Source organism: Lactuca virosa, chromosome 1 (genome assembly GCF_052849685.1).
Source record: "Lactuca virosa cultivar CGN04683 chromosome 1, Lactuca_virosa_CGN04683_v6, whole genome shotgun sequence".
NCBI classification, from domain to species: Eukaryota; Viridiplantae; Streptophyta; class Magnoliopsida; order Asterales; family Asteraceae; genus Lactuca; species Lactuca virosa.
The window spans coordinates 262,278,033-262,292,793 of record NC_136426.1 but is presented as its reverse complement, the minus strand read 5'-3'; the positions used below and the strand labels follow the sequence as shown (position 1 = coordinate 262,292,793).

Sequence of the window (14,761 nt, the reverse complement as noted above, 5' to 3'; positions counted from 1 at the left end):
GCGTGGGACCCACGTGACCGATCGGCTCCGTTCCAAAAATACGAAGACCATGAACCATGAAACGGAGGCCACCCGAGCATAGAAATAGCAAGAAAAAAAAACAAAAAAAAACCGCACGTAAAATCTAAAAAAACGCAAACGGACAACGAAAAAGGGGGGGTGCAACACGAGGACTTCCCAGGGGGTCACCCATCCTAGTACTATTCTCGCCCAAGCACGCTTAACTGCGGAGTTCTGATGGGATCCGGTGCATTAGTGCTGGTATGATCGCACCCGAAATACTATCCATGCTTATTGCTTTTATGTCTTAAAAGACGCAGAACCTCCTTTGTTTTCGTACGCGAGGCGTGGAACCCACGTGACCGATCGGCTCCGTTCCAAAAATACGAAAACCATCAACCATGAAGCGGTGGCCACCCGAGCATAGAAATAGCAAGAAAGAAAACAAAAAAAAACCGCACGTAAAATCAAAAAAAACGCAAACGGGCAACGAAAAAGAGGGGGGGGGGGGTGCAACACGAGAACTTCCCAGGGGGTCACCCATCCTAGTACTACTCTCGCCCAAGCACGCTTAACTGCGGAGTTCTGATGGGATCCGGTGCATTAGTGCTGGTATGATAGCACCCGAAATACTATCCATGCTTATTGCTTTTATGTCTTAAAAGACGTAGAACCTCCTTTGTTTTCGTACGCGAGGCGTGGGACCCACGTGACCGATCGGCTCCGTTCCAAAAATACGAAAACCATCAACCATGAAGCGGAGGCCATCCGAGCATAGAAATAGAAAGAAAGAAAAAAAAAACCGCACGTAAAATCTAAAAAAACGCAAACGGACAACGAAGAAGGGGGGTGCAACACGAGGACTTCCCAGGGGGTCATCCATCCTAGTACTACTCTCGCCCAAGCACGCTTAACTGCGGAGTTCTGATGGGATCCGGTGCATTAGTGCTGGTATGATCGCACCCGAAATACTATCCATGCTTATTGCTTTTATGTCTTAAAAGACGCAGAACCTCCTTTGTTTTCGTACGCGAGGCGTGGAACCCACGTGACCGATCGGCTCCGTTCCAAAAATACGAAAACCATCAACCATGAAGCGGAGGCCACCCGAGCATAGAAATAGCAAGAAAGAAAAAAAACAAAAAAAACCGCACGTAAAATCTAAAAAAATGCAAACGGACAACGAAAAAGGGGGGGTGCAACACGAGGACTTCCTCCTTTGTTTTCGTACGCGAGGCGTGGGACCCACGTGACCGATCAGCTCCGTTCCAAAAATACGAAGACCATCAACCATGAAGCGGTGGCCACCCGAGCATAGAAATAGCAAGAAAGAAAACAAAAAAAAACCGCACGTAAAATAAAAAAAAACGCAAACGGGCAACGAAAAAGGGGGGGGGGTGCAACACGAGGACTTCCCAGGGGGTCACCCATCCTAGTACTACTCTCGCCCAAGCACGCTTAACTGCGGAGTTCTGATGGGATCCGGTGCATTAGTGCTGGTATGATAGCACCCGAAATACTATCCATGCTTATTGCTTTTATGTCTTAAAAGACGCAGAACCTCCTTTGTTTTCGTACGCGAAGCGTGGGACCCACGTGACCGATCGGCTTCGTTCCAAAAATACGAAAACCATCAACCATGAAGCGGAGGCCACCCGAGCATAGAAATAGCAAGAAAGAAAAAAAACAAAAAAAAACGCACGTAAAATCTAAAAAAACGCAAACGGGCAACGAAAAAGGGGGGGGGGGTGCAACACGAGGACTTCCCAGGGGGTCACCCATCCTAGTACTACTCTCGCCCAAGCACGCTTAACTGCGGAGTTCTAATGGGATCCGGTGCATTAGTGCTGGTATGATCGCACCCGAAATACTATCCATGCTTATTGCTTGTATGTCTTAAAAGACGCAGAACCTCCTTTGTTTTCGTACGCGAGGCGTGGGACCTACGTGACCGATCGGCTCCGTTCCAAAAATACGAAGACCATGAACCATGAAACGAAGGCCACCCGAGCATAGAATTAGTAAGAAAGAAAAAAAAACAAAAAAAAACCGCACGTAAAATCTAAAAAAACGCAAACGGACAACGAAAAAGGGGGGTGCAACACGAGTACTTCCCAGGGGGTCACCCATCCTAGTACTACTCTCGCCCAAGCACGCTTAACTGCGGAGTTTTGATGGGATCCGGTCCATTAGTGCTGGTATGATCGCACCCGAAATACTATCCATGCTTATTGCTTTTATGTCTTAAAAGACGCAGAACATCCTTTGTTTTCGTACGCGAAGCGTGGGACCCACGTGACCGATCGGCTTCGTTCCAAAAATACGAAAACCATCAACCATGAAGCGGAGGCCACCCGAGCATAGAAATAGCAAGAAAGAAAAAAAACAAAAAAAAACCGCACGTCAAATCTAAAAAAACGCAAACGGGCAACGAAAAAGGGGGGGGGGTGCAACACGAGGACTTCCCAGGGGGTCACCCATCCTAGTACTACTCTCGCCCAAGCACGCTTAACTGCGGAGTTCTGATGGGATCCGGTGCATTAGTGCTGGTATGATAGCACCCGAAATACTATCCATGCTTATTGCTTTTATGTCTTAAAAGACGCAGAACCTCCTTTGTTTTCGTACGAGAAGCGTGGAACCCACGTGACCGATCGGCTCCGTTCCAAAAATACGAAAACCATCAACCATGAAGCGGAGGCCACCCGAGCATAGAAATAGCAAGAAAGAAAAAAAAACAAAAAAAAACCGCACGTAAAATCTAAAAAAACGCAAACGGACAACGAAAAAGGGGGGTGCAACACGAGGACTTCCCAGGGGGTCACCCATCCTAGTACTACTCTCGCCCAAGCACGCTTAACTGCGGAGTTCTGATGGGATCCGGTGCATTAGTGCTGGTATGATCGCACCCGAAATACTATCCATGATTATTGCTTGTATGTCTTAAAAGACGCAGAACCTCCTTTGTTTTCGTACGCGAGGCGTGGGACCTACGTGACCGATCGGCTCCGTTCCAAAAATACGAAGACCATGAACCATGAAACGAAGGCCACCCGAGCATAGAATTAGTAAGAAAGAAAAAAAAAACAAAAAAAAACCGCACGTAAAATCTAAAAAAACGCAAACGGACAACGAAAAAGGGGGGTGCAACACGAGTACTTCCCAGGGGGTCACCCATCCTAGTACTACTCTCGCCCAAGCACGCTTAACTGCGGAGTTTTGATGGGATCCGGTCCATTAGTGCTGGTATGATCGCACCCGAAATACTATCCATGCTTATTGCTTTTATGTCTTAAAAGACGCAGAACATCCTTTGTTTTCGTACGCGAAGCGTGGGACCCACGTGACCGATCGGCTTCGTTCCAAAAATACGAAAACCATCAACCATGAAGCGGAGGCCACCCGAGCATAGAAATAGCAAGAAAGAAAAAAAACAAAAAAAAACCGCACGTCAAATCTAAAAAAACGCAAACGGGCAACGAAAAGGGGGGGGGGGGGTGCAACACGAGGACTTCCCAGGGGGTCACCCATCCTAGTACTACTCTCGCCCAAGCACGCTTAACTGCGGAGTTCTGATGGGATCCGGTGCATTAGTGCTGGTATGATAGCACCCGAAATACTATCCATGCTTATTGCTTTTATGTCTTAAAAGACGCAGAACCTCCTTTGTTTTCGTACGAGAAGCGTGGAACCCACGTGACCGATCGGCTCCGTTCCAAAAATACGAAAACCATCAACCATGAAGCGGAGGCCACCCGAGCATAGAAATAGCAAGAAAGAAAAAAAACAAAAAAAAACCGCACGTAAAATCTAAAAAAACGCAAACGGACAACGAAAAAGGGGGGTGCAACACGAGGACTTCCCAGGGGGTCACCCATCCTAGTACTACTCTCGCCCAAGCACGCTTAACTGCGGAGTTCTGATGGGATCCGGTGCATTAGTGCTGGTATGATCGCACCCGAAATACTATCCATGATTATTGCTTGTATGTCTTAAAAGACGCAGAACCTCCTTTGTTTTCGTACGCGAGGCGTGGGACCTACGTGACCGATCGGCTCCGTTCCAAAAATACGAAGACCATGAACCATGAAACGAAGGCCACCCGAGCATAGAATTAGCAAGAAAGAAAAAAAAACAAAAAAAAACCGCACGTAAAATCTAAAAAAACGCAAACGGACAACGAAAAAGGGGGGGGGGGGGTGCAACACGAGGACTTCCCAGGGGGTCACCCATCCTAGTACTACTCTCGCCCAAGCACGCTTAACTGCGGAGTTTTGATGGGATCCGGTGCATTAGTGCTGGTATGATCGCACCCGAAATACTATCCATGCTTATTGCTTGTATGTCTTAAAAGACGCAGAACCTCCTTTGTTTTCGTACGCGAGGCGTGGGACGCACGTGACCGATCGGCTCCGTTCCAAAAATACGAAAACCATCAACCATGAAGCGGTGGCCACCCGAGCATTGAAATAGCAAGAAAGAAAACAAAAAAAAAACCGCACGTAAAATCTAAAAAAACGCAAACGGGCAACGAAAAAGGGGGGGGGGTGCAACACGAGGACTTCCCAGGGGGTCACCCATCCTAGTACTACTCTCGCCCAAGCACGCTTAACTGCGGAGTTCTGATGGGATCCGGTGCATTAGTGCTGGTATGATAGCACCCGAAATACTATCCATGCTTATTGCTTTTATGTCTTAAAAGACGCAGAACCTCCTTTGTTTTCGTACGCGAAGCGTGGGACCCACGTGACCGATCGGCTTCGTTCCAAAAATACGAAAACCATCAACCATGAAGCGGAGGCCACCCGAGCATAGAAATAGCAAGAAAGAAAAAAAACAAAAAAAAACCGCACGTAAAATCTAAAAAAACGCAAACGGGCAACGAAAAAGGGGGGGGGGGTGCAACACGAGGACTTCCCAGGGGGTCACCCATCCTAGTACTACTCTCGCCCAAGCACGCTTAACTGCGGAGTTCTGATGGGATCCGGTGCATTAGTGCTGGTATGATAGCACCCGAAATACTATCCATGCTTATTGCTTTTATGTCTTAAAAGACGCAGAACCTCCTTTGTTTTCGTACGAGAAGCGTGGAACCCACGTGACCGATCGGCTCCGTTCCAAAAATACGAAAACCATCAACCATGAAGCGGAGGCCACCCGAGCATAGAAATAGCAAGAAAGAAAAAAAACAAAAAAAAACCGCACGTAAAATCTAAAAAAACGCAAACGGACAACGAAAAAGGGGGGTGCAACACGAGGACTTCCCAGGGGGTCACCCATCCTAGTACTACTCTCGCCCAAGCACGCTTAACTGCGGAGTTCTGATGGGATCCGGTGCATTAGTGCTGGTATGATCGCACCCGAAATACTATCCATGCTTATTGCTTGTATGTCTTAAAAGACGCAGAACCTCCTTTGTTTTCGTACGCGAGGCGTGGGACCTACGTGACCGATCGGCTCCGTTCCAAAAATACGAAGACCATGAACCATGAAACGAAGGCCACCCGAGCATAGAATTAGCAAGAAAGAAAAAAAAAACAAAAAAAAACCGCACGTAAAATCTAAAAAAACGCAAACGGACAACGAAAAAGGGGGGTGCAACACGAGGACTTCCCAGGGGGTCACCCATCCTAGTACTACTCTCGCCCAAGCACGCTTAACTGCGGAGTTTTGATGGGATCCGGTGCATTAGTGCTGGTATGATCGCACCCGAAATACTATCCATGCTTATTGCTTGTATGTCTTAAAAGACGCAGAACCTCCTTTGTTTTCGTACGCGAGGCGTGGGACCCACGTGACCGATCAGCTCCGTTCCAAAAATATGAAGACCATCAACCATGAAGCGGAGGCCACCCGAGCATAGAAATAGCAAGAAAGAAAAAAAAACAAAAAAAAAACCGCACGTAAAATCTAAAAAAACGCAAACGGACAACGAAAAAGGGGGGTGCAACACGAGGACTTCCCATGGGGTCACCCATCCTAGTACTACTGTCGCCCAAGCACGCTTAACTGCGGAGTTCTGATGGGATCCGGTGCATTAGTGCTGGTATGATCGCACCCGAAATACTGTCCATGCTTATTGCTTGTATGTCTTAAAAGACGCAGAACCTCCTTTGTTTTCGTACGCGAGGCGTGGGACCCACGTGACCGATCGGCTCCGTTCCAAAAATACGAAGACCATGAACCATGAAACGGAGGCCACCCGAGCATAGAAATAGCAAGAAAAAAAAAACAAAAAAAAACCGCACGTAAAATCTAAAAAAACGCAAACGGACAACGAAAAAGGGGGGGTGCAACACGAGGACTTCCCAGGGGGTCACCCATCCTAGTACTATTCTCGCCCAAGCACGCTTAACTGCGGAGTTCTGATGGGATCCGGTGCATTAGTGCTGCTATGATCGCACCCGAAATACTATCCATGCTTATTGCTTTTATGTCTTAAAAGACGCAGAACCTCCTTTGTTTTCGTACGCGAGGCGTGGAACCCACGTGACCGATCGGCTCCGTTCCAAAAATACGAAAACCATCAACCATGAAGCGGTGGCCACCCGAGCATAGAAATAGCAAGAAAGAAAACAAAAAAAAAACCGCACGTAAAATCTAAAAAAACGCAAACGGGCAACGAAAAGGGGGGGGGGTGCAACACGAGAACTTCCCAGGGGGTCACCCATCCTAGTACTACTCTCGCCCAAGTACGCTTAACTGCGGAGTTCTGATGGAATCCGGTGCATTAGTGCTGGTATGATAGCACCCAAAATACTATCCATGCTTATTGCTTTTATGTCTTAAAAGACGCAGAACCTCCTTTGTTTTCGTACGCGAGGCGTGGGACCCACGTGACCGATCGGCTCCGTTCCAAAAATACGAAAACCATCAACCATGAAGCGGAGGCCACCCGAGCATAGAAATAGCAAGAAAGAAAGAAAAACCGCACGTAAAATCTAAAAAAACGCAAACGGACAACGAAAAAGGGGGGTGCAACACGAGGACTTCCCAGGGGGTCACCCATCCTAGTACTACTCTCGCCCAAGCACGCTTAATTGCGGAGTTCTGATGGGATCCGGTGCATTAGTGCTGGTATGATCGCACCCGAAATACTATCCATGCTTATTGCTTTTATGTCTTAAAAGACGCAGAACCTCCTTTGTTTTCGTACGCGAGGCGTGGGACGCACGTGACCGATCGGCTCCGTTCCAAAAATACGAAAACCATCAACCATGAAGCGGTGGCCACCCGAGCATAGAAATAGCAAGAAAGAAAACAAAAAAAACCGCACGTAAAATCTAAAAAAACGCAAACGGGCAACGAAAAAGGGGGGGGGTGCAACACGAGGACTTCCCAGGGGGTCACCCATCCTGGTACTACTCTCGCCCAAGCACGCTTAACTGCGGAGTTCTGATGGGATCCGGTGCATTAGTGCTGGTATGATAGCACCCGAAATACTATCCATGCTTATTGCTTTTATGTCTTAAAAGACGCAGAACCTCCTTTGTTTTCGTACGCGAAGCGTGGGACCCACGTGACCGATCGGCTTCGTTCCAAAAATACGAAAACCATCAACCATGAAGCGGAGGCCACCCGAGCATAGAAATAGCAAGAAAGAAAAAAAAAACCGCACGTAAAATCTAAAAAAACGCAAACGGACAACGAAAAATGGGGGTGCAACACGAGGACTTCCCAGGGGGTCACCCATCCTAGTACTACTCTCGCCCAAGCACGCTTAACTGCGGAGTTCTGATGGGATCCGGTGCATTAGTGCTGGTATGATCGCACCCGAAATACTATCCATGCTTATTGCTTTTATGTCTTAAAAGACGCAGAACCTCCTTTGTTTTCGTACGCGAGGCGTGGGACCCACGTGACCGATCGGCTCCGTTCCAAAAATACGAAAACCATCAACCATGAAGCGGAGGCCACCCGAGCATAGAAATAGCAAGAAAGAAAAAAAAACAAAAAAAAAAACGCACGTAAAATCTAAAAAAACGCAAACGGACAACCAAAAAGGGGGGGTGCAACACGAGGACTTCCCAGGGGGTCAACTCTCGCCCAAGCACGCTTAACTACGGAGTTCCGATGGGATCCGGTGCATTAGTGCTGGTATGATCGCACCCGAAATACTATCCATGCTTATTGCTTTTATGTCTTAAAAGACGCAGAACCTCCTTTGTTTTCGTACGCGAGGCGTGGAACCCACGTGACCGATCGGCTCCGTTCCAAAAATACGAAAACCAGCAACCATGAAGCGGAGGCCACCCGAGCATAGAAATAGCAAGAAAGAAAAAAAAACAAAAAAAAAAACGAACGTAAAATCTAAAAAAACGCAAACGGACAACGAAAAAGGGGGGTACAACACGAGGACTTCCCAGGGGGTCACACATCCTAGTACTACTCTCGCCCAAGCACGCTTAACTGCGGAGTTCTGATGGGATCCGGTGCATTAGTGCTGGTATGATCGCACCCGAAATACTATCCATGCTTATTGCTTTTATGTCTTAAAAGACGCAGAACCTCCTTTGTTTTCGTACGCGAGGCGTGGGACCTACGTGACCGATCGGCTCCGTTCCAAAAATACGAAGACCATGAACCATGAAACGATGGCCACCCGAGCATAGAAATAGCAAGAAAGAAAAAAAAAACAAAAAAAAACCGCACGTAAAATCTAAAAAAACGCAAACGGGCAACGAAAAAGGGGGGGAGGGGGTGCAACACGAGGACTTCCCAGGGGGTCACCCATCCTAGTACTACTCTCGCCCAAGCACGCTTAACTGCGGAGTTCTGATGGGATCCGGTGCATTAGTGCTGGTATGATAGCACCCGAAATACTATCCATGCTTATTGCTTTTATGTCTTAAAAGACGCAGAACCTCCTTTGTTTTCGTACGAGAAGCGTGGAACCCACGTGACCGATCGGCTCCGTTCCAAAAATACGAAAACCATCAACCATGAAGCGGAGGCCACCCGAGCATAGAAATAGAAAGAAAGAAAAAAAACAAAAAAAAACCGCACGTAAAATCTAAAAAAACGCAAACGGACAACGAAAAAGGGGGGTGCAACACGAGGACTTCCCAGGGGGTCACCCATCCTAGTACTACTCTCGCCCAAGCACGCTTAACTGCGGAGTTCTGATGGGATCCGGTGCATTAGTGCTGGTATGATCGCACCCGAAATACTATCCATGATTATTGCTTGTATGTCTTAAAAGACGCAGAACCTCCTTTGTTTTCGTACGCGAGGCGTGGGACCTACGTGACCGATCGGCTCCGTTCCAAAAATACGAAGACCATGAACCATGAAACGAAGGCCACCCGAGCATAGAATTAGCAAGAAAGAAAAAAAAACAAAAAAAAACCGCACGTAAAATCTAAAAAAACGCAAACGGACAACGAAAAAGGGGGGGGGTGCAACACGAGGACTTCCCAGGGGGTCACCCATCCTAGTACTACTCTCGCCCAAGCACGCTTAACTGCGGAGTTTTGATGGGATCCGGTGCATTAGTGCTGGTATGATCGCACCCGAAATACTATCCATGCTTATTGCTTGTATGTCTTAAAAGACGCAGAACCTCCTTTGTTTTCGTACGCGAGGCGTGGGACGCACGTGACCGATCGGCTCCGTTCCAAAAATACGAAAACCATCAACCATGAAGCGGTGGCCACCCGAGCATTGAAATAGCAAGAAAGAAAACAAAAAAAAACCGCACGTAAAATCTAAAAAAACGCAAACGGGCAACGAAAAAGGGGGGGGGGGGGGTGCAACACGAGGACTTCCCAGGGGGTCACCCATCCTAGTACTACTCTCGCCCAAGCACGCTTAACTGCGGAGTTCTGATGGGATCCGGTGCATTAGTGCTGGTATGATAGCACCCGAAATACTATCCATGCTTATTGCTTTTATGTCTTAAAAGACGCAGAACCTCCTTTGTTTTCGTACGCGAAGCGTGGGACCCACGTGACCGATCGGCTTCGTTCCAAAAATACGAAAACCATCAACCATGAAGCGGAGGCCACCCGAGCATAGAAATAGCAAGAAAGAAAAAAAACAAAAAAAAACCGCACGTAAAATCTAAAAAAACGCAAACGGGCAACGAAAAAGGGGGGGGGGTGCAACACGAGGACTTCCCAGGGGGTCACCCATCCTAGTACTACTCTCGCCCAAGCACGCTTAACTGCGGAGTTCTGATGGGATCCGGTGCATTAGTGCTGGTATGATAGCACCCGAAATACTATCCATGCTTATTGCTTTTATGTCTTAAAAGACGCAGAACCTCCTTTGTTTTCGTACGAGAAGCGTGGAACCCACGTGACCGATCGGCTCCGTTCCAAAAATACGAAACCATCAACCATGAAGCGGAGGCCACCCGAGCATAGAAATAGCAAGAAAGAAAAAAAACAAAAAAAAACCGCACGTAAAATCTAAAAAAACGCAAACGGACAACGAAAAAGGGGGGTGCAACACGAGGACTTCCCAGGGGGTCACCCATCCTAGTACTACTCTCGCCCAAGCACGCTTAACTGCGGAGTTCTGATGGGATCCGGTGCATTAGTGCTGGTATGATCGCACCCGAAATACTATCCATGCTTATTGCTTGTATGTCTTAAAAGACGCAGAACCTCCTTTGTTTTCGTACGCGAGGCGTGGGACCTACGTGACCGATCGGCTCCGTTCCAAAAATACGAAGACCATGAACCATGAAACGAAGGCCACCCGAGCATAGAATTAGCAAGAAAAAAAAAACAAAAAAAAACCGCACGTAAAATCTAAAAAAACGCAAACGGACAACGAAAAAGGGGGGTGCAACACGAGGACTTCCCAGGGGGTCACCCATCCTAGTACTACTCTCGCCCAAGCACGCTTAACTGCGGAGTTTTGATGGGATCCGGTGCATTAGTGCTGGTATGATCGCACCCGAAATACTATCCATGCTTATTGCTTGTATGTCTTAAAAGACGCAGAACCTCCTTTGTTTTCGTACGCGAGGCGTGGGACCCACGTGACCGATCAGCTCCGTTCCAAAAATATGAAGACCATCAACCATGAAGCGGAGGCCACCCGAGCATAGAAATAGCAAGAAAGAAAAAAAAACAAAAAAAAAAACCGCACGTAAAATCTAAAAAAACGCAAACGGACAACGAAAAAGGGGGTGCAACACGAGGACTTCCCATGGGGTCACCCATCCTAGTACTACTGTCGCCCAAGCACGCTTAACTGCGGAGTTCTGATGGGATCCGGTGCATTAGTGCTGGTATGATCGCACCCGAAATACTGTCCATGCTTATTGCTTGTATGTCTTAAAAGACGCAGAACCTCCTTTGTTTTCGTACGCGAGGCGTGGGACCCACGTGACCGATCGGCTCCGTTCCAAAAATACGAAGACCATGAACCATGAAACGGAGGCCACCCGAGCATAGAAATAGCAAGAAAAAAAAAACAAAAAAAAACCGCACGTAAAATCTAAAAAAACGCAAACGGACAACGAAAAAGGGGGGGTGCAACACGAGGACTTCCCAGGGGGTCACCCATCCTAGTACTATTCTCGCCCAAGCACGCTTAACTGCGGAGTTCTGATGGGATCCGGTGCATTAGTGCTGCTATGATCGCACCCGAAATACTATCCATGCTTATTGCTTTTATGTCTTAAAAGACGCAGAACCTCCTTTGTTTTCGTACGCGAGGCGTGGAACCCACGTGACCGATCGGCTCCGTTCCAAAAATACGAAAACCATCAACCATGAAGCGGTGGCCACCCGAGCATAGAAATAGCAAGAAAGAAAACAAAAAAAAAACCGCACGTAAAATCTAAAAAAACGCAAACGGGCAACGAAAAGGGGGGGGGTGCAACACGAGAACTTCCCAGGGGGTCACCCATCCTAGTACTACTGTCGCCCAAGTACGCTTAACTGCGGAGTTCTGATGGGATCCGGTGCATTAGTGCTGGTATGATAGCACCCAAAATACTATCCATGCTTATTGCTTTTATGTCTTAAAAGACGCAGAACCTCCTTTGTTTTCGTACGCGAGGCGTGGGACCCACGTGACCGATCGGCTCCGTTCCAAAAATACGAAAACCATCAACCATGAAGCGGAGGCCACCCGAGCATAGAAATAGCAAGAAAGAAAGAAAAACCGCACGTAAAATCTAAAAAAACGCAAACGGACAACGAAAAAGGGGGGTGCAACACGAGGACTTCCCAGGGGGTCACCCATCCTAGTACTACTCTCGCCCAAGCACGCTTAATTGCGGAGTTCTGATGGGATCCGGTGCATTAGTGCTGGTATGATCGCACCCGAAATACTATCCATGCTTATTGCTTTTATGTCTTAAAAGACGCAGAACCTCCTTTGTTTTCGTACGCGAGGCGTGGGACGCACGTGACCGATCGGCTCCGTTCCAAAAATACGAAAACCATCAACCATGAAGCGGTGGCCACCCGAGCATAGAAATAGCAAGAAAGAAAACAAAAAAAAACCGCACGTAAAATCTAAAAAAACGCAAACGGGCAACGAAAAAGGGGGGGGGGTGCAACACGAGGACTTCCCAGGGGGTCACCCATCCTAGTACTACTCTCGCCCAAGCACGCTTAACTGCGGAGTTCTGATGGGATCCGGTGCATTAGTGCTGGTATGATAGCACCCGAAATACTATCCATGCTTATTGCTTTTATGTCTTAAAAGACGCAGAACCTCCTTTGTTTTCGTACGTGAAGCGTGGGACCCACGTGACCGATCGGCTTCGTTCCAAAAATACGAAAACCATCAACCATGAAGCGGAGGCCACCCGAGCATAGAAATAGCAAGAAAGAAAAAAAAAACCGCACGTAAAATCTAAAAAAACGCAAACGGACAACGAAAAATGGGGGTGCAACACGAGGACTTCCCAGGGGGTCACCCATCCTAGTACTACTCTCGCCCAAGCACGCTTAACTGCGGAGTTCTGATGGGATCCGGTGCATTAGTGCTGGTATGATCGCACCCGAAATACTATCCATGCTTATTGCTTTTATGTCTTAAAAGACGCAGAACCTCCTTTGTTTTCGTACGCGAGGCGTGGGACCCACGTGACCGATCGGCTCCGTTCCAAAAATACGAAAACCATCAACCATGAAGCGGAGGCCACCCGAGCATAGAAATAGCAAGAAAGAAAAAAAAAACAAAAAAAAAACCGCACGTAAAATCTAAAAAAACGCAAACGGACAACCAAAAAGGGGGGGTGCAACACGAGGACTTCCCAGGGGGTCAACTCTCGCCCAAGCACGCTTAACTACGGAGTTCCGATGGGATCCGGTGCATTAGTGCTGGTATGATCGCACCCGAAATACTATCCATGCTTATTGCTTTTATGTCTTAAAAGACGCAGAACCTCCTTTGTTTTCGTACGCGAGGCGTGGAACCCACGTGACCGATCGGCTCCGTTCCAAAAATACGAAAACCAGCAACCATGAAGCGGAGGCCACCCGAGCATAGAAATAGCAAGAAAGAAAAAAAAAACAAAAAAAAAAAACGCACGTAAAATCTAAAAAAACGCAAACGGACAACGAAAAAGGGGGGTACAACACGAGGACTTCCCAGGGGGTCACACATCCTAGTACTACTCTCGCCCAAGCACGCTTAACTGCGGAGTTCTGATGGGATCCGGTGCATTAGTGCTGGTATGATCGCACCCGAAATACTATCCATGCTTATTGCTTTTATGTCTTAAAAGACGCAGAACCTCCTTTGTTTTCGTACGCGAGGCGTGGGACCTACGTGACCGATCGGCTCCGTTCCAAAAATACGAAGACCATGAACCATGAAACGATGGCCACCCGAGCATAGAAATAGCAAGAAAGAAAAAAAAAACAAAAAAAAACCGCACGTAAAATCTAAAAAAACGCAAACGGACAACGAAAAAGGGGGGTGCAACATGAGGACTTCCCAGGGGGTCACCCATCCTAGTACTACTCTCGCCCAAGCACGCTTAACTGCGGAGTTCTGATGGGATCCGGTGCATTAGTGCTGGTATGATAGCACCCGAAATACTATCCATGCTTATTGCTTTTATGTCTTAAAAGACGCGGAACCTCCTTTGTTTTCGTACGCGAAGCGTGGGACCCACGTGACCGATCGGCTTCGTTCCAAAAATACGAAAACCATCAACCATGAAGCGGAGGCCACCCGAGCATAGAAATAGCAAGAAAGAAAAAAAAAACCGCACGTAAAATCTAAAAAAACGCAAACGGCAACGAAAAAGGGGGGGGTGCAACACGAGGACTTCCCAGGGGGTCACCCATCCTAGTACTACTCTCGCCCAAGCACGCTTAACTGCGGAGTTCTGATGGGATCCGGTGCATTAGTGCTGGTATGATCGCACCCGAAATACTATCCATGCTTATTGCTTTTATGTCTTAAAAGACGCAGAACCTCCTTTGTTTTCGTACGCGAGGCGTGGGACCCACGTGACCGATCGGCTCCGTTCCAAAAATACGAAAACCATCAACCATGAAGCGGAGGCCACCCGAGCATAGAAATAGCAAGAAAGAAAAAAAAACAAAAAAAAAAAAACCGCACGTAAAATCTAAAAAAACGCAAACGGACAACGAAAAAGGGGGGGTGCAACACGAGGACTTCCCAGGGGGTCACCCATCCTAGTACTACTCTCGCCCAAGCACGCTTAACTGCGGAGTTCCGATGGGATCCGGTGCATTAGTGCTGGTATGATCGCACCCGAAATACTATCCATGCTTATTGCTTTTATGTCTTAAAAGACGCAGAACCTCCTTTGTTT

General features: G+C 47.7%; 40 non-coding genes and 2 pseudogenes across 40 annotated transcripts; all 42 read right to left on the bottom strand.

The window, feature by feature from the left end:
* Window positions 1-156: 156 nt before the first annotated feature.
* Window positions 157-275, bottom strand: LOC145153856 (5S ribosomal RNA). Its single transcript, XR_013734344.1, has one exon. It is a non-coding gene; the product is annotated as a 5S ribosomal RNA (ribosomal RNA).
* A 232-nt stretch (window positions 276-507) lies between these two features.
* LOC145155004 (5S ribosomal RNA) lies at window positions 508-626 on the bottom strand. The gene has a single exon (XR_013735467.1). It is a non-coding gene; the product is annotated as a 5S ribosomal RNA (ribosomal RNA).
* A 220-nt stretch (window positions 627-846) lies between these two features.
* LOC145155488 (5S ribosomal RNA) lies at window positions 847-965 on the bottom strand. The gene has a single exon (XR_013735925.1). It is a non-coding gene; the product is annotated as a 5S ribosomal RNA (ribosomal RNA).
* Window positions 966-1,394: 429 nt separating this feature from the next.
* Window positions 1,395-1,513, bottom strand: LOC145155903 (5S ribosomal RNA). The gene has a single exon (XR_013736331.1). It is a non-coding gene; the product is annotated as a 5S ribosomal RNA (ribosomal RNA).
* Window positions 1,514-1,745: 232 nt separating this feature from the next.
* LOC145153603 (5S ribosomal RNA) lies at window positions 1,746-1,864 on the bottom strand. The gene has a single exon (XR_013734102.1). It is a non-coding gene; the product is annotated as a 5S ribosomal RNA (ribosomal RNA).
* A 229-nt stretch (window positions 1,865-2,093) lies between these two features.
* Window positions 2,094-2,212, bottom strand: LOC145149006 (5S ribosomal RNA). The gene has a single exon (XR_013729867.1). It is a non-coding gene; the product is annotated as a 5S ribosomal RNA (ribosomal RNA).
* A 232-nt stretch (window positions 2,213-2,444) lies between these two features.
* Window positions 2,445-2,563, bottom strand: LOC145155902 (5S ribosomal RNA). The gene has a single exon (XR_013736330.1). It is a non-coding gene; the product is annotated as a 5S ribosomal RNA (ribosomal RNA).
* A 229-nt stretch (window positions 2,564-2,792) lies between these two features.
* Window positions 2,793-2,911, bottom strand: LOC145137979 (5S ribosomal RNA). Its single transcript, XR_013721289.1, has one exon. It is a non-coding gene; the product is annotated as a 5S ribosomal RNA (ribosomal RNA).
* Window positions 2,912-3,141: 230 nt separating this feature from the next.
* LOC145149005 (5S ribosomal RNA) lies at window positions 3,142-3,260 on the bottom strand. Its single transcript, XR_013729866.1, has one exon. It is a non-coding gene; the product is annotated as a 5S ribosomal RNA (ribosomal RNA).
* Window positions 3,261-3,494: 234 nt separating this feature from the next.
* LOC145155900 (5S ribosomal RNA) lies at window positions 3,495-3,613 on the bottom strand. Its single transcript, XR_013736328.1, has one exon. It is a non-coding gene; the product is annotated as a 5S ribosomal RNA (ribosomal RNA).
* Window positions 3,614-3,841: 228 nt separating this feature from the next.
* LOC145137903 (5S ribosomal RNA) lies at window positions 3,842-3,960 on the bottom strand. The gene has a single exon (XR_013721276.1). It is a non-coding gene; the product is annotated as a 5S ribosomal RNA (ribosomal RNA).
* A 236-nt stretch (window positions 3,961-4,196) lies between these two features.
* LOC145143727 (5S ribosomal RNA) lies at window positions 4,197-4,315 on the bottom strand. Its single transcript, XR_013724757.1, has one exon. It is a non-coding gene; the product is annotated as a 5S ribosomal RNA (ribosomal RNA).
* A 229-nt stretch (window positions 4,316-4,544) lies between these two features.
* On the bottom strand, window positions 4,545-4,663 carry LOC145155899 (5S ribosomal RNA). Its single transcript, XR_013736327.1, has one exon. It is a non-coding gene; the product is annotated as a 5S ribosomal RNA (ribosomal RNA).
* Window positions 4,664-4,896: 233 nt separating this feature from the next.
* LOC145155898 (5S ribosomal RNA) lies at window positions 4,897-5,015 on the bottom strand. Its single transcript, XR_013736326.1, has one exon. It is a non-coding gene; the product is annotated as a 5S ribosomal RNA (ribosomal RNA).
* Window positions 5,016-5,243: 228 nt separating this feature from the next.
* Window positions 5,244-5,362, bottom strand: LOC145137835 (5S ribosomal RNA). Its single transcript, XR_013721249.1, has one exon. It is a non-coding gene; the product is annotated as a 5S ribosomal RNA (ribosomal RNA).
* Window positions 5,363-5,592: 230 nt separating this feature from the next.
* On the bottom strand, window positions 5,593-5,711 carry LOC145143726 (5S ribosomal RNA). Its single transcript, XR_013724756.1, has one exon. It is a non-coding gene; the product is annotated as a 5S ribosomal RNA (ribosomal RNA).
* A 230-nt stretch (window positions 5,712-5,941) lies between these two features.
* LOC145146112 (5S ribosomal RNA) lies at window positions 5,942-6,060 on the bottom strand. The gene has a single exon (XR_013727063.1). It is a non-coding gene; the product is annotated as a 5S ribosomal RNA (ribosomal RNA).
* Window positions 6,061-6,287: 227 nt separating this feature from the next.
* On the bottom strand, window positions 6,288-6,406 carry LOC145145467 (5S ribosomal RNA). The gene has a single exon (XR_013726439.1). It is a non-coding gene; the product is annotated as a 5S ribosomal RNA (ribosomal RNA).
* A 228-nt stretch (window positions 6,407-6,634) lies between these two features.
* On the bottom strand, window positions 6,635-6,753 carry LOC145147632 (5S ribosomal RNA). The gene has a single exon (XR_013728529.1). It is a non-coding gene; the product is annotated as a 5S ribosomal RNA (ribosomal RNA).
* Window positions 6,754-6,972: 219 nt separating this feature from the next.
* Window positions 6,973-7,091, bottom strand: LOC145140265 (5S ribosomal RNA). The gene has a single exon (XR_013722123.1). It is a non-coding gene; the product is annotated as a 5S ribosomal RNA (ribosomal RNA).
* Window positions 7,092-7,317: 226 nt separating this feature from the next.
* LOC145138588 (5S ribosomal RNA) lies at window positions 7,318-7,436 on the bottom strand. The gene has a single exon (XR_013721616.1). It is a non-coding gene; the product is annotated as a 5S ribosomal RNA (ribosomal RNA).
* Window positions 7,437-7,656: 220 nt separating this feature from the next.
* Window positions 7,657-7,775, bottom strand: LOC145137763 (5S ribosomal RNA). Its single transcript, XR_013721208.1, has one exon. It is a non-coding gene; the product is annotated as a 5S ribosomal RNA (ribosomal RNA).
* A 231-nt stretch (window positions 7,776-8,006) lies between these two features.
* LOC145151477 (5S ribosomal RNA) lies at window positions 8,007-8,111 on the bottom strand (annotated as a pseudogene).
* Window positions 8,112-8,341: 230 nt separating this feature from the next.
* Window positions 8,342-8,460, bottom strand: LOC145147403 (5S ribosomal RNA). The gene has a single exon (XR_013728308.1). It is a non-coding gene; the product is annotated as a 5S ribosomal RNA (ribosomal RNA).
* Window positions 8,461-8,697: 237 nt separating this feature from the next.
* On the bottom strand, window positions 8,698-8,816 carry LOC145155897 (5S ribosomal RNA). The gene has a single exon (XR_013736325.1). It is a non-coding gene; the product is annotated as a 5S ribosomal RNA (ribosomal RNA).
* Window positions 8,817-9,044: 228 nt separating this feature from the next.
* Window positions 9,045-9,163, bottom strand: LOC145137691 (5S ribosomal RNA). The gene has a single exon (XR_013721192.1). It is a non-coding gene; the product is annotated as a 5S ribosomal RNA (ribosomal RNA).
* Window positions 9,164-9,395: 232 nt separating this feature from the next.
* On the bottom strand, window positions 9,396-9,514 carry LOC145143724 (5S ribosomal RNA). Its single transcript, XR_013724754.1, has one exon. It is a non-coding gene; the product is annotated as a 5S ribosomal RNA (ribosomal RNA).
* A 232-nt stretch (window positions 9,515-9,746) lies between these two features.
* Window positions 9,747-9,865, bottom strand: LOC145155896 (5S ribosomal RNA). The gene has a single exon (XR_013736324.1). It is a non-coding gene; the product is annotated as a 5S ribosomal RNA (ribosomal RNA).
* A 232-nt stretch (window positions 9,866-10,097) lies between these two features.
* LOC145155895 (5S ribosomal RNA) lies at window positions 10,098-10,216 on the bottom strand. Its single transcript, XR_013736323.1, has one exon. It is a non-coding gene; the product is annotated as a 5S ribosomal RNA (ribosomal RNA).
* Window positions 10,217-10,443: 227 nt separating this feature from the next.
* Window positions 10,444-10,562, bottom strand: LOC145137633 (5S ribosomal RNA). Its single transcript, XR_013721151.1, has one exon. It is a non-coding gene; the product is annotated as a 5S ribosomal RNA (ribosomal RNA).
* A 226-nt stretch (window positions 10,563-10,788) lies between these two features.
* On the bottom strand, window positions 10,789-10,907 carry LOC145143723 (5S ribosomal RNA). Its single transcript, XR_013724753.1, has one exon. It is a non-coding gene; the product is annotated as a 5S ribosomal RNA (ribosomal RNA).
* A 230-nt stretch (window positions 10,908-11,137) lies between these two features.
* LOC145146111 (5S ribosomal RNA) lies at window positions 11,138-11,256 on the bottom strand. The gene has a single exon (XR_013727062.1). It is a non-coding gene; the product is annotated as a 5S ribosomal RNA (ribosomal RNA).
* A 227-nt stretch (window positions 11,257-11,483) lies between these two features.
* On the bottom strand, window positions 11,484-11,602 carry LOC145145465 (5S ribosomal RNA). The gene has a single exon (XR_013726437.1). It is a non-coding gene; the product is annotated as a 5S ribosomal RNA (ribosomal RNA).
* Window positions 11,603-11,829: 227 nt separating this feature from the next.
* LOC145149381 (5S ribosomal RNA) lies at window positions 11,830-11,948 on the bottom strand. Its single transcript, XR_013730242.1, has one exon. It is a non-coding gene; the product is annotated as a 5S ribosomal RNA (ribosomal RNA).
* Window positions 11,949-12,167: 219 nt separating this feature from the next.
* Window positions 12,168-12,286, bottom strand: LOC145140261 (5S ribosomal RNA). The gene has a single exon (XR_013722122.1). It is a non-coding gene; the product is annotated as a 5S ribosomal RNA (ribosomal RNA).
* Window positions 12,287-12,514: 228 nt separating this feature from the next.
* LOC145155894 (5S ribosomal RNA) lies at window positions 12,515-12,633 on the bottom strand. Its single transcript, XR_013736322.1, has one exon. It is a non-coding gene; the product is annotated as a 5S ribosomal RNA (ribosomal RNA).
* A 220-nt stretch (window positions 12,634-12,853) lies between these two features.
* Window positions 12,854-12,972, bottom strand: LOC145137564 (5S ribosomal RNA). Its single transcript, XR_013721113.1, has one exon. It is a non-coding gene; the product is annotated as a 5S ribosomal RNA (ribosomal RNA).
* A 232-nt stretch (window positions 12,973-13,204) lies between these two features.
* On the bottom strand, window positions 13,205-13,309 carry LOC145151476 (5S ribosomal RNA; annotated as a pseudogene).
* A 232-nt stretch (window positions 13,310-13,541) lies between these two features.
* LOC145147401 (5S ribosomal RNA) lies at window positions 13,542-13,660 on the bottom strand. Its single transcript, XR_013728306.1, has one exon. It is a non-coding gene; the product is annotated as a 5S ribosomal RNA (ribosomal RNA).
* A 230-nt stretch (window positions 13,661-13,890) lies between these two features.
* LOC145146946 (5S ribosomal RNA) lies at window positions 13,891-14,009 on the bottom strand. The gene has a single exon (XR_013727866.1). It is a non-coding gene; the product is annotated as a 5S ribosomal RNA (ribosomal RNA).
* A 221-nt stretch (window positions 14,010-14,230) lies between these two features.
* Window positions 14,231-14,349, bottom strand: LOC145137493 (5S ribosomal RNA). Its single transcript, XR_013721092.1, has one exon. It is a non-coding gene; the product is annotated as a 5S ribosomal RNA (ribosomal RNA).
* A 234-nt stretch (window positions 14,350-14,583) lies between these two features.
* Window positions 14,584-14,702, bottom strand: LOC145154380 (5S ribosomal RNA). Its single transcript, XR_013734854.1, has one exon. It is a non-coding gene; the product is annotated as a 5S ribosomal RNA (ribosomal RNA).
* Window positions 14,703-14,761: the final 59 nt, after the last annotated feature.